An 11,470-nucleotide genomic window follows, 5' to 3' on the forward strand; every position below is an offset into this window, starting at 1 on the left:
TTCAAGAGCAAATTGGATGCTTATCTTGCTGGGATCCTATGACCCCAGCTGACTTCCTGCCCTTTGGGCAGGGGGCTGGACTCAATGATCTTCCGAGGTCCCTTCCAGCCCTAATGTCTATGAAATCTATGAAATTTAGAAGGAGAGTATGGGTGTCTGTACATACGCGTGGGGCGTTTTAATTAGAGCTGCTCTCAGGGTCCTCTCTAATTAAAATGTCCACAGCATCTTGTTTATTTAGCATCCTGCATTTCAAAATGGCAGCGGGGTGCTTGAACTAAAGCTTGTTCGACAAGCTGAGGAAACTGAACACACGAGATGCTGCAGCATGACGGAGCACTCCGATTGTTCTGAATGCTCCAGAAGACTCGATCAAGTCTGCTCCACTGTGTTCTTGTTAGACCGCGTCAGACCACATGTAAAAGTGCCCTATGTGTACATGTTTAGTGTGATCCATCCCCTATAATCTACCATCACTGCTTTAGGAATAGCTATTTAATAGCTCTTACTGGACTAGTCCTTCATTAATTTCTCTACTCCTTTTTTTGAACTTGGTTATAGTATCTGCCCGTACAACCTCTTGTGGCAGTGAGTTTCAAAAATTCAGAATGCATTGTGTAAAAAAAAAAAAAAAAAATTGCCTTGCCTCTTGTTTGTTTTACACCTGTTTCCTGTTGATTTCAGCAGATACCCCTTGGTTCTTGTACTCTGTGATGATGTGAATAAAAATTCCCTATTCATGATTTTATAAACCTATCATACCCACCCCCAACTTTCTTCTGGATGGAAGAGTCCTAGCCTTTTCAGTCAATCCTGGTACAGCAGCTGCTCCATACCCCTGATAATCTTTGTTCCCTTCTGTGCAACTTTCCTTAACCTAATATATTCTTTCTGAGAGACGGAGTCCAGAACTCTAGACAGTAGTCAAGACATGGACATAGCATAGATTTGTGACATAATGATGTTTTTTCCATTTCCTTTTCAATTTCTTTCTTAATGACGCCCAATATTTCATTGGCTATTTTGGTCACCTCTGCACATTGAGACATTGTTTTTAAAGAACTGTTTACAATGACTACAAGGCTTTTTTTCCTGCATCATAGCAGCTAATTCAGAGCCCAGCAATATGTTTGTATACTTGAAAATGTTTTCCCCCATGTGTGTTACTTTGCACTTGTCAACATTAAAGTTCATCTGCCACCTTTTTGCTAGCTCATTTAGTTTCATGAGATCTTTCTGTCTTCACCATCAGTTTGGGATTTGACTACCCAGAGTAATTGTGTATCATCTGCAAACTTTGAGACTTCTCTATGTACACCCTCTTCTAGGTCATTTATATAGGTGACAGTTGCTTTAATTTTTTTTCCAGTGAGCATCTGGCAACTTTTCTTTGCACCTGGATCATTAGCACCTGAATAGGTAGACAATGAATGTCACACTATCTATCATTAATACCAGCTGCAAGTCTCTCTTAAAGGCAATGTTGTTCTGTGGTAAGAGACAGGAGCAAAATTCAGTTGGAGAATGGTCATAAAACCCACTTTGTTTGAACAGTGAAGTGTTATGATCTTGCAATAAATGCCTTACTGCCCAAATGACAGGGCATAAGCCTAGTTTGTAAGGTCAGTTTCCTGAGCTTTGTGGAATTTATTTCTGCACATTAACAGCATAAATAGGAAAATAGCATGAATAAAATAAAATCAAAGTATCAACAGAAGAGCAAGTTTTAAGACTTCTCCAAGTTGCTGAACCAATGAGGTAGCTAAAGATGAGCTGATACTGTCTGGATCAGCTGGTGCCTCCTAAAACCAAGACCAATCCAAATTTCTGCAATCATACAAAAGAACAACACATCGTTTAATCTCTAAGATGCCCACCTGCCTTCTGCCTATGCTTCCTATAGCAAGAAAACCTAGCAGAGGCCATTCAGAGATGTTCTGCATTGATAGAATATGGGAGGAAAGGACACCGTCTGTATCAGTTTTTTATCACTATTATGTTTCAAATATACATTTAAAGGCATGTCAAATGACTAAACATGCAGTGAATTCATTCATTATATTCATGAGCAAAAACAATTGTACTATAGTGCAAAACCTTAACTTTGACCTCCCAATCCAGTATTATTAAATAATTCTCTTAAACTCACACCATTATGCATCCGGTGGAAAACAAATGTGTGCAGTGTAAATAATAATCTATAGTTCAGTATGTATACATTTTAGATTTTTTTAAAAAGTGCTGCATGAAGTACAGAGGCTAAGCAGCCAGGCTGGAAGTGAGATTAACATATGAGTAGGCAAGGGAGCAAGCAACGTGAGTGGTCTCTTCTTTTAAAATAATCTTATGTTTGGTGTCAGCATTTTAGTTTTCTTTGCTTGATACTCATACCTCTTTGCAAGGAGACTGAGGCTCTTAGCGGCCTCAGGTCCTTGAGCCTAGCCCCAAAAACCTCAATGCTATTTAAAGCTTCTTTATGCACGGAGGTTTACCACTTTTAGAGAACTCTCTCAGTTTTGATAGAAGCAAAATCTGTGGATTAGATTACTTTTTCAGTATGGGAAGGGTCTGTTTTGGCTAATACTATTAGTCATGAGTCTATCTGGGTTTTTTTTCCCCTGAGCATTATTTACAAGTATTTTAATACAATCTAAGCTAAAAAAGTTCTTGTTGTTTGCTTGGGAGAATCTTGGTTGTGTTCAGGTTGCTTTTACAAAAATTTCCTAGCTGTGAAGACTAGATACATCTGAAGGTTTGTATTGATATTTCAAAATTTTAGGTAAAAACTATTAGTGGATGAAGATACTTAGTTCATGCTTTCATGTCCTTTTGAAACTCAGGCCTTGCCTATACAAAGATTTGCACTGGTTTAACTATGTTTTTTTGAATTATTTACTTAATTCAGTTAAACTTTCTTTCCTTATATAAATTTAACCAAACTAAACTGCTATGAACCAGGTCCAAAGTGCTGTGGAAGGATCCATGTGGGAATTTGTACCAGTTTAACTAAATTGGTTTTAAACTGATTTAAAAGTATGCAAGTACCATGTATGAATAAACCTTGGTAGAGGATTATGAGGAGACAAAGCTTTAGTTTAGTTGTAATGATTTATACCTATTTTTATGTTTAGATTGCAATAACTGCTCAGCATCAAAGATTATAGTGAAGCCTGTGTAACATTTGTGTGTCAACCTTGAGCACATCAAGAAAACAAGAGGAAAAGGGTACAACTTTCAAAATGAAAGCACTTCTAAATACCTTCTCTGCAAATGTTACATGACCTTTCACTAGGAAAAAAAAGCTTTGAAAACTAAGTTTCTCCTGGAAGAGTCATTGAGCCAGTCTTGGAGAACAGATTCAAACATTAACATGGGAAACAGATCTGAGCCCTGATTTAAGTAGAAATCACAGGGGAGAGTAAATCCCTGATTCCTCCACAGTTCCATCAGCACTGGGAGGAAATAAAGCTTGCCTCTGATCCCCCTCATTGGATTATTGTATTCTGCTTGTTTGTTTTGTGTGGTATGTATTTAGGCCTTTATAAGACCTAAATGTTGAGCGAGACTAGTTGTTAGCAACTGTGTAACTGGCAGTGGTACATTTCTGGACTGATTTAGTTTACATATGGTTCTAAAGCAAAGTTCTGTATTTTTAATTATATGAAATGCCTGTTACTAAACATACCCATATAATTTACCATTTTTTACATCATTGCTTTTATACAAATTGGGTTAAGACAGAAAATAACCATTGTGAAACCTGTTTAGCAAATAGCCCATAGCACCAAAGACCACTATGAAGCTGCTGGTCTCCAGGCATTAACGAATGATCCAACTGAAGTCATTATGACATAGCTAAGAAGTTCAAAAGCAATTAATTGAACATTAACATTAATCTATCAGATAGCTCAAGTTCCTCCAATCCCTGTAATAACAATGTTTAAAAGGAATCATTTTAAAACTTGTATTCATACTAGAGATTCCTACTTAATAGCAGTCAGAGGTCCCAGGCAAGACTTGGGCTCTGCTGCATATACAGGCACATGCAAAACCTGTATATGCTTTGAGTGTAATCTAGAAAGTTAAATTATTCATTTGAATCAGTTGGTACTACATTCCCATTTGAATCTGTCTCTGTTCATACAAATCTTCCTCCATGACACTGTAATAAAGTACCTCAGACCATATTACAAATCCTGGATTATTCCTTCACTCCACCAACAGAACTCCACTAACTATTCCCTGGATCCTATGTCTTACTTTCCACCTTGGCCCTTGGGCCCTGGCTTCTCCCTGCTCTCCCAATACACTATCCCAGGATGCTTACTCTGAGCCCCAAGACCCACGAGGCTTTCAGTGCTCTAATCTGGAGACATAACACAATGGCACAGACTACCTAGAGAAGCCATGGGATCTCCTTCACGGGTAAGTTTTCTAGAGGAAGCTGGATAAGCATTGGACAAGGGTGATTTAGTAGGGCTGTGCGAAATGACACCATTCTGTTTCGACTTGTGTTTTGTTCTGAATTTTGTTTTGATTCGAAACTGCTGTTCCGTTTCGTTTCATCAAAACAATTTCACTGTTTCAATGTTTCGTCCATAGGCTATAATGGGGAAGCTCGAAACAGCCTATAACTTGGTCATTTCTGGCCTAATTTGGATGAAACTTGCAGGAATGGTAGCCCCTTCTGAGGTCATGAAGCCTGCCAAGTTTCAGGGAGATAGGTGCAGAGGTTTCAGGGAAACTGCAGCGGTTTCAGGGAAACTGCACCTCAAAGTCTTGAAAGCAAAATTCATGGCATGTGTATGCGTTAAGCCACAGCAGGGTCAAAACTGCAGGCATGCTAGCCCCTGCTGAGGCAACAAAGCTGGCCACGTTTCAAGGGGATTGGTGCAGGGGCTTGGGGGAAACCACCTCAAGTTGCAGACAAGCAAAACTTGTGACATGGGTGACACTGTGTGTGTTAAAGTGCTGCAGGCTTGCTAGTCCCTGCTGAGGCCATGAAGCCCACCAGCTGTCAAGGAGATGGGTTCAGGGGCTTCTGGGTTCTGGGGCCCTGCACCTCTGGCTGCTGACAGGCAAAACTTGTGACACGGGTGCTTGTGGGACTGTGTGTGACTTGGGGCACAAGGTGGGTGAAAACTACAGGTCTGCTATGCCCTGCTGTGGCCATGAAGCCTGCCAGCTGTCAAGGAGATAGGTCCAAGTGGGTTGTGGGGTCCTGCACTTCTGGCTGCTGACAGGCAAAACTCATGACATGGGTGGGTGACACTGTGTGTGTGTTAAAGTGCACCCTAACTCAACTGACACCAAGGCAGAAAGCAGGGCAGTTCAAACAATACTGCCTTTTATGCAGTTTTTTCCATCCCTCCCCCAGAGCACTGGGATTGGAAGGGACCTCAGGAAAGAATCACAGTCACTGGCCAGTTACACAGTCAATAATGAGAGCAGTCCTTCCCACACCCCTTCCCTACTCTTTCCCCTCCTTCTCCTTATTTTAGTTTCTGTTTTCCTGCAGCCAAGCCCAGCATGAGCTTTGAAGCATGAAACGTTTCAAAATTTTTTAAAAGTTTTGGCTTGCCTCATTTTGTTTTGAGGCTGGTTCGAAGCTCTCTGTTTCGTTTTGATTTCACTCTTTCAAGCTCAAAACGAGTCTAAACTGTGTCAAAACAAAACTGCTGGCAAAATTTCGCACAGCCCTATGATTTAGGAGCGGTATTCCCATATTCCTGCAGCAGAGGTCCACCAGTTGACTCTTGTGGTCCCTTCTAACCTTATGATTCTATGATCCAAGTACTTTGTCGTCTGAAAAATCCCCAAAAGTATGAGTTTGCTGTATCCAACACTCATCAAAACAGCTCATTATTTGTATTTTAAAAAATTAGGTTCAATATACTTACAGCAGATCCATCAGCTGCTATACCAGGAAGAGAAGCATGTAGGAGATGGTGACAAACGGACTTGACAGATCACAGTTTTTAAAGAATAAGCAGAAAATGTCAACAAAATCATACATTTATAAATTATAAATGTAGGGACACTACAGTATGCCTAGTGCAGTAGGGACTCTGGCAGACTCACACATTGAGGTGGCCTGGGAAGGCAATGATCTCAAGCTGCACAGCTATTGACCTGTGCCTGGGCTCCCATGAAATCAATGTCTTGACTCCTCCCACACAGTTGGTATGGTGACATTTTTGTGCATTTTAATCCCAGGTTAAATTGATATTTAAACAAGAAAGACATCTTTGTCATATTTTACCTCCTACTTTCATGACAAAGCAGCTAAGGTCATCCTGTAGGACTGTAGCTTCACCTTAAAATGTTGTAATTGCTTTCTGATTTAACTCTGAAAATCCCATTTGTTCTGGGAATAATTACAGTATCTCTGTGCTGGTTTGAAACCAAAATACCAATATGCTGTCTCACCATTAATTCCACACTAAAGTAGATTGGTTTGTTTTTGTCTGGCATTATATAATGCTTGGTACTTTCATCCAGAACTCTTTTAGCACATTACAGCGGTAAGTAAACATCATTAGTCTTATTTTATACACTGCAAAACTGCGGTATGGAGTTCACAGAATAAACCAGTGGCAGAACCAAGAACCGAATAGTCCACTCCAGGCAGCCTACAGCAGCGCTAGTGAAGCCATGGAGTTGGGGACCAAAGATCTGAAAATGTAAATTCACTGGTTGGTCCCACAACCTGACCAGGAATTCCAGGAGGCTGCAGATCAGACTACTTCTATAAACAGTCTGCTACATCATTTTCCACTGCTTTCCTTTTTAAAATAAATCCTTTACCTTTATGGGCATTTGTGATTCTAGCCATATAATGGGTGCAATGGAATTCCCCGGTATAAAGAGCTGGTAGGAAAATGTATGCACAGAAACAACTATTAGAATACAAGCTATCTAGAAGGGTCAACAAACTCCTGACACCAGGAAATAGGCTGGCAGAACACCATTTCTCAAAGCTACTAGCAAAGCTTATGAGCTCTCCTTGTATATATAGAAGGTCTGTATTTAAAATTAAGAGCCATATCCTGCAGTGCAATTCCTGTGTGGTTAAAGTGTCCATTTAAGTCAAACAACCATGTGCAAAAAACAGCTACCCTTAAACTGCTGGGCACCCATAACTGCCACCATGATGGAATTTGTGAGTGCTTGGCAGGATCAGTCCCTCTCCATTATAAATCAAGGACTCTCAAGATCCTTTTAAGGGATCACCCATGTGGGTGCGGTGCAACATTAGCACCATTAGGCAAAGACCTACACATGACTGGCAAGGTAAACCCGCAGATTTCAAACAGGAATCAATAATGTCAAAAGCATTCTGACCTAATGGGGTCTTTCTGAGTTCCTTGCAACAGAAGACTTGCTCTATTATTTTTCTGTAGTCAAAAAAACTGAGTGAAAGCTAAGAGCTGGCATTTTCTGATGGGTGCCTTGGATCTAACGAGCCTGAGAACCGCTGTTATAAATGATGTTCTGGAGAATTATAAGAGAAGAAAGTTAAACTTATTCCACTACTGAAGAATGAGTGTAGGTCACAGCCAAACATCTTTCCAAAGGAAAGAGCTCGTGACTTACTATTTATTTTGTCATTGAACTTATTTTTTCCATGTACCCTCTACTATTGAGTTTTTCCTCTCCCCATTCACACAATATGACAACATAACACATGTGAGTTGACACCATTCACAAAACAAATGCTACAGTTCTTATTTAGAAAATGTGCATCAAAATATTAAAGGAGATATAATCCGTGTCACAATAAAGGTATGAGGTCCAGATTCTGTCTGAGTATGCTGAGCAGCACTTGACTCTGAAGAAGTGCCACTGGCACTAACAGAGTAAATGGCAAGAATCTGGTCCCAAAAGCTTCAAGGTTCAGTTTCCTGACACTCTTATTAAGAAACTGTCAATATCAGTAATAAATAGCATTTCTCAACATTGTTGTAGTAACTTTGAATAAGCCCCGAGGAAAAAAGTCACATGTTTAAAGGAGTGTCTATATATGACTCCTAATGACACCGCCGCTGTCAGGTGACATTAAGTCCATTGGTTCCCGTGTATCATGTCCTAGTTCTCAGGCATCTCTACCTTCCCTGGTTCTTGCCAGTCTCAAAACTCTTCAACCAAAATAACAAACACGGTGCTGTGACCTCCCCTTTTTGGGGAACTGGGAGGTGTTGCCTATTCCTCCTCTACAATGAAAACCACAGGGCTGCTTCTTGTGTCACCTCTGATGTTTGCAACCATTGTTTCCCATTGTAGTTGCACATTTTTAAGAAATGCTGCCAGCTCCTAGGATACCTAATCATATTTAGATTTTATTTTGCCTTATATATCTTTACATATACCTACAAGCCTCCACTAACTCTGGCATCAGTATCTCACAGGTCAGGTATTCTTGTTTTCCTTTTTTCTGTTGGACAAAATGTCAGCAGACAACAATCCCTGCTTCACTGCAGCTATTCCGTAACAGCTAAAAACGGATCAGAGTCTGATTCGGCAGACTTCTCAGTAAGCACTTTATTATTTTAATGCTCTTTTTTAACAAACCATTGGATTTGTGTTAATGAAAAGTTGTGATGACACGTCTAAACCTGGACTTGACTATAACCCACTTAAATTCTTGACAGCTAAACTCTAAGCCAGTCACATATTGCTGTGTCAGGTGTTCCAGGGCTGGCACAAAAAAAAAAATTTGATTTGCACAGACATTTGTTTAAGTGCAGCCTCTTCTAGTAAAGCTATCTTGGGGAAATTAAAATAAGAGTCTATGACAATGACGTTGTATTTTTCAGTCACAATAAACAAATCCATGGCTACTTTGCTACAGGGATCCAATTTTTCTTGTGACAATGACATGGGTTCTTTTGTTTGACTTGGCCTGTATTTTGGGTATAGGTGATCATTAATGGTTTCCTCAGTGTCACAAATGCTGGCATGCCTTAACTACACTAGCCATATGGGGAAGTTATGCAGACTCTTGAATCAAATACAAAGTGTATCTTTTCCAATGTGCTTTTTGCCCAGACATTTAGTTCACAAAGTCCTTCTGTGGACATAAGATCACCACTACAACTTGAATTTTACCTGTTTACCTTCTTTTGCCATTCACAGCTGTTTCCCATAGACCCTGATTTTTAACTCTACCTGAGAGAAAATACTTCTCAGATGACTTTCTGAGTGTCTATCTGGCACAATGAGAAACTAAACATATTAGCCTAGACAGAGTGCAATGCTAACTACAGCCACCACACTAACTATCCAGCTTCCTGTACCTGAACTAGCTTGGATATGTCTGCACAGCATTGCTTTGTGCTCTGCAGGTATACCCTTTGCCTCAGGCCTCTTGTAGCCTTTTGGCTTCTCTGTCATATAACAGGTCAGAGCACCCTCCATAAGCCTCTGCACAGACTGGATGACTTCTTTTGCTTTGCAAAGATTAATCGTTACAAGCTAAACCTGGATCTACCTGGATCTCTCTCCAAGTGTTAGTACAATCTAGGATCCTATCAAGGACTCTGCCTATCCAAATTGCTTAATCAATACTTCAGCTTTCCATGACTGATAAACATTTTTACCTTTCTTTTTGTACTCTGTTTAAAATGAACTCCTTACATGTTGCATACTGAGCACCAAATGCTTCAGAACCAGCTACTCTCAGAAATAAAGTTACCTGCTGACTACATTCATTTTTTCTGAGAGATACAGAATAGTTTCTCCCAACTTGAAAGTGGTGTTGATTTGAAATGTACTGGGGATACTTTGGTCTTCCGTGGCTTGTGACCATTAATTTATCACCATGGACACTGATTTCCTTTTGCTCTATATATTATCAGTGGTAATAACTAATAGTAAGACTTTATGCCTACACAGCACTTTTCATACGGGGACCTTAAACTTACAAAGGACTTTATTATTATTATACCCATTCTAGGGATAGGGAGATGGAGGCACACAAATGAAGCATCTTGCTGAAAGTTACACACAATGAGTCATCAGGTAACACATGCCTGGAACCCACATCAGTTGACCCCCTGCTTTATAACCACTAAATCACACTGACTTAATCTAGTTTGGTTATTTCTATTCACTGGTTTCAACACTTATTTATAAAAGTCATGTTACACATGATCTCAGTAACTTAATCTGTAAAGACTGTCAAGAAGTCTGCCATTTTTTTTGTTCACTGTCTGGATAAAATACAGAAAAGTGCTGTCCCTTGCAAACTGGAACTTCCCGACAGCAGTGAAGGTGTTGAGGACAATGTGTCAGCCTCATGCTCACATTTCCTTTGTGTCACCACTTCAGCATCATTGAAAAGGTAGGGGGAGTTTGTTCTTGGTATTGTTTATTTTAATATGTTGTCTTTTTCCTTGGAGACGATGCTAACAACAATGCATCTCAGGCCTGAAGAGAACAACTTTCCTCCCAGGATTGCCCAGCATCCCCCAAACATTTAGTGACCAACCTCATCCCTGTCACCGCCAAGCATTTCCCCTGATTCTAGTGAATAGCCTGTTTAACTCCTATTTAACTGGAGGCTCACACTGCTGTGTGCTTTATTTAGCGTGTGAGGAGAAAGGCTGGAGGGCCCAAGTCCCCCCATGTAGGGACCAAGGGTCTTCTGGGGCCACTGAAGGCAGAGGGAGTCTTTTCAACTGACTTCAATGACATTTTGACCAGGCCCTGTGGGAGGATGACAGACTGGTCTTGAGTGAGGAGGGATTTCTTCAGCAACTCTTCAAAATCCCCATTGTCTGAGTCAGTTCTGTAATGGGGTTTTGTGCAAGAAGGAAGGGCAGGCTGCTTTCAGACCTAGAGGGACTCTTCTCTGCAGGCCTCAGCTTCACAGCCAGGCCTGCCCCAGCCCCAGGCAGCTTGGTGATCTGAGCACTCCCGCTGGAAAGCCCAGGACCCGGGTGGCAATTGTCCCTCTCCGGTTAAGCCCCTGCAGACCAAGCTGGCTCCCCAGTGTCAGAGAGCCTGTGCCTGAAGCTGCAGGCAGGGGGTGTCAGGGCTGGGCAGGGTCGGGGGAATTGTGCCAAGAACCCCCTAACGCTGCTTCTTTCCACCGGGAACCAGGAGCCGGGTGCCTCCTCGGCCACAGGAGCAAGCAAAGCTCTGCTCAGGCAGGACTGGTGCGTGTCGCCCTGCACCAGGGTGGAGGCCCCTGCTGCCCGGTGCAGCGAGAGATGGGAGAAACAAGGCGAGGGGCTGCTGCGGGTGCTGCCCCCAGCCAGTGCAGCTCCCGGGCAGGGAGGGAACGCAGCTCTCGCCCACCTCTTCCATATTTAACCATTACCTAAATCCGAGGGGAAATGAGCAAACCTCTGGGCTCGGGGCGCCGGGTATTTTCAGCGCCGTTGGGCGTGTTTATCCCGAACGAGTTTTCCACAACAAGTTATTTCTGGGCCAGCGGAGGTCCGCGCCGGCCCGTGCCCTGCCTTCA

The sequence above is a fragment of the Crocodylus porosus genome, unplaced genomic scaffold (genome assembly GCF_001723895.1).
Source record: "Crocodylus porosus isolate Cpor-Errol unplaced genomic scaffold, CroPor_comp1, whole genome shotgun sequence".
NCBI lineage: Eukaryota > Metazoa > Chordata > Crocodylia > Crocodylidae > Crocodylus > Crocodylus porosus.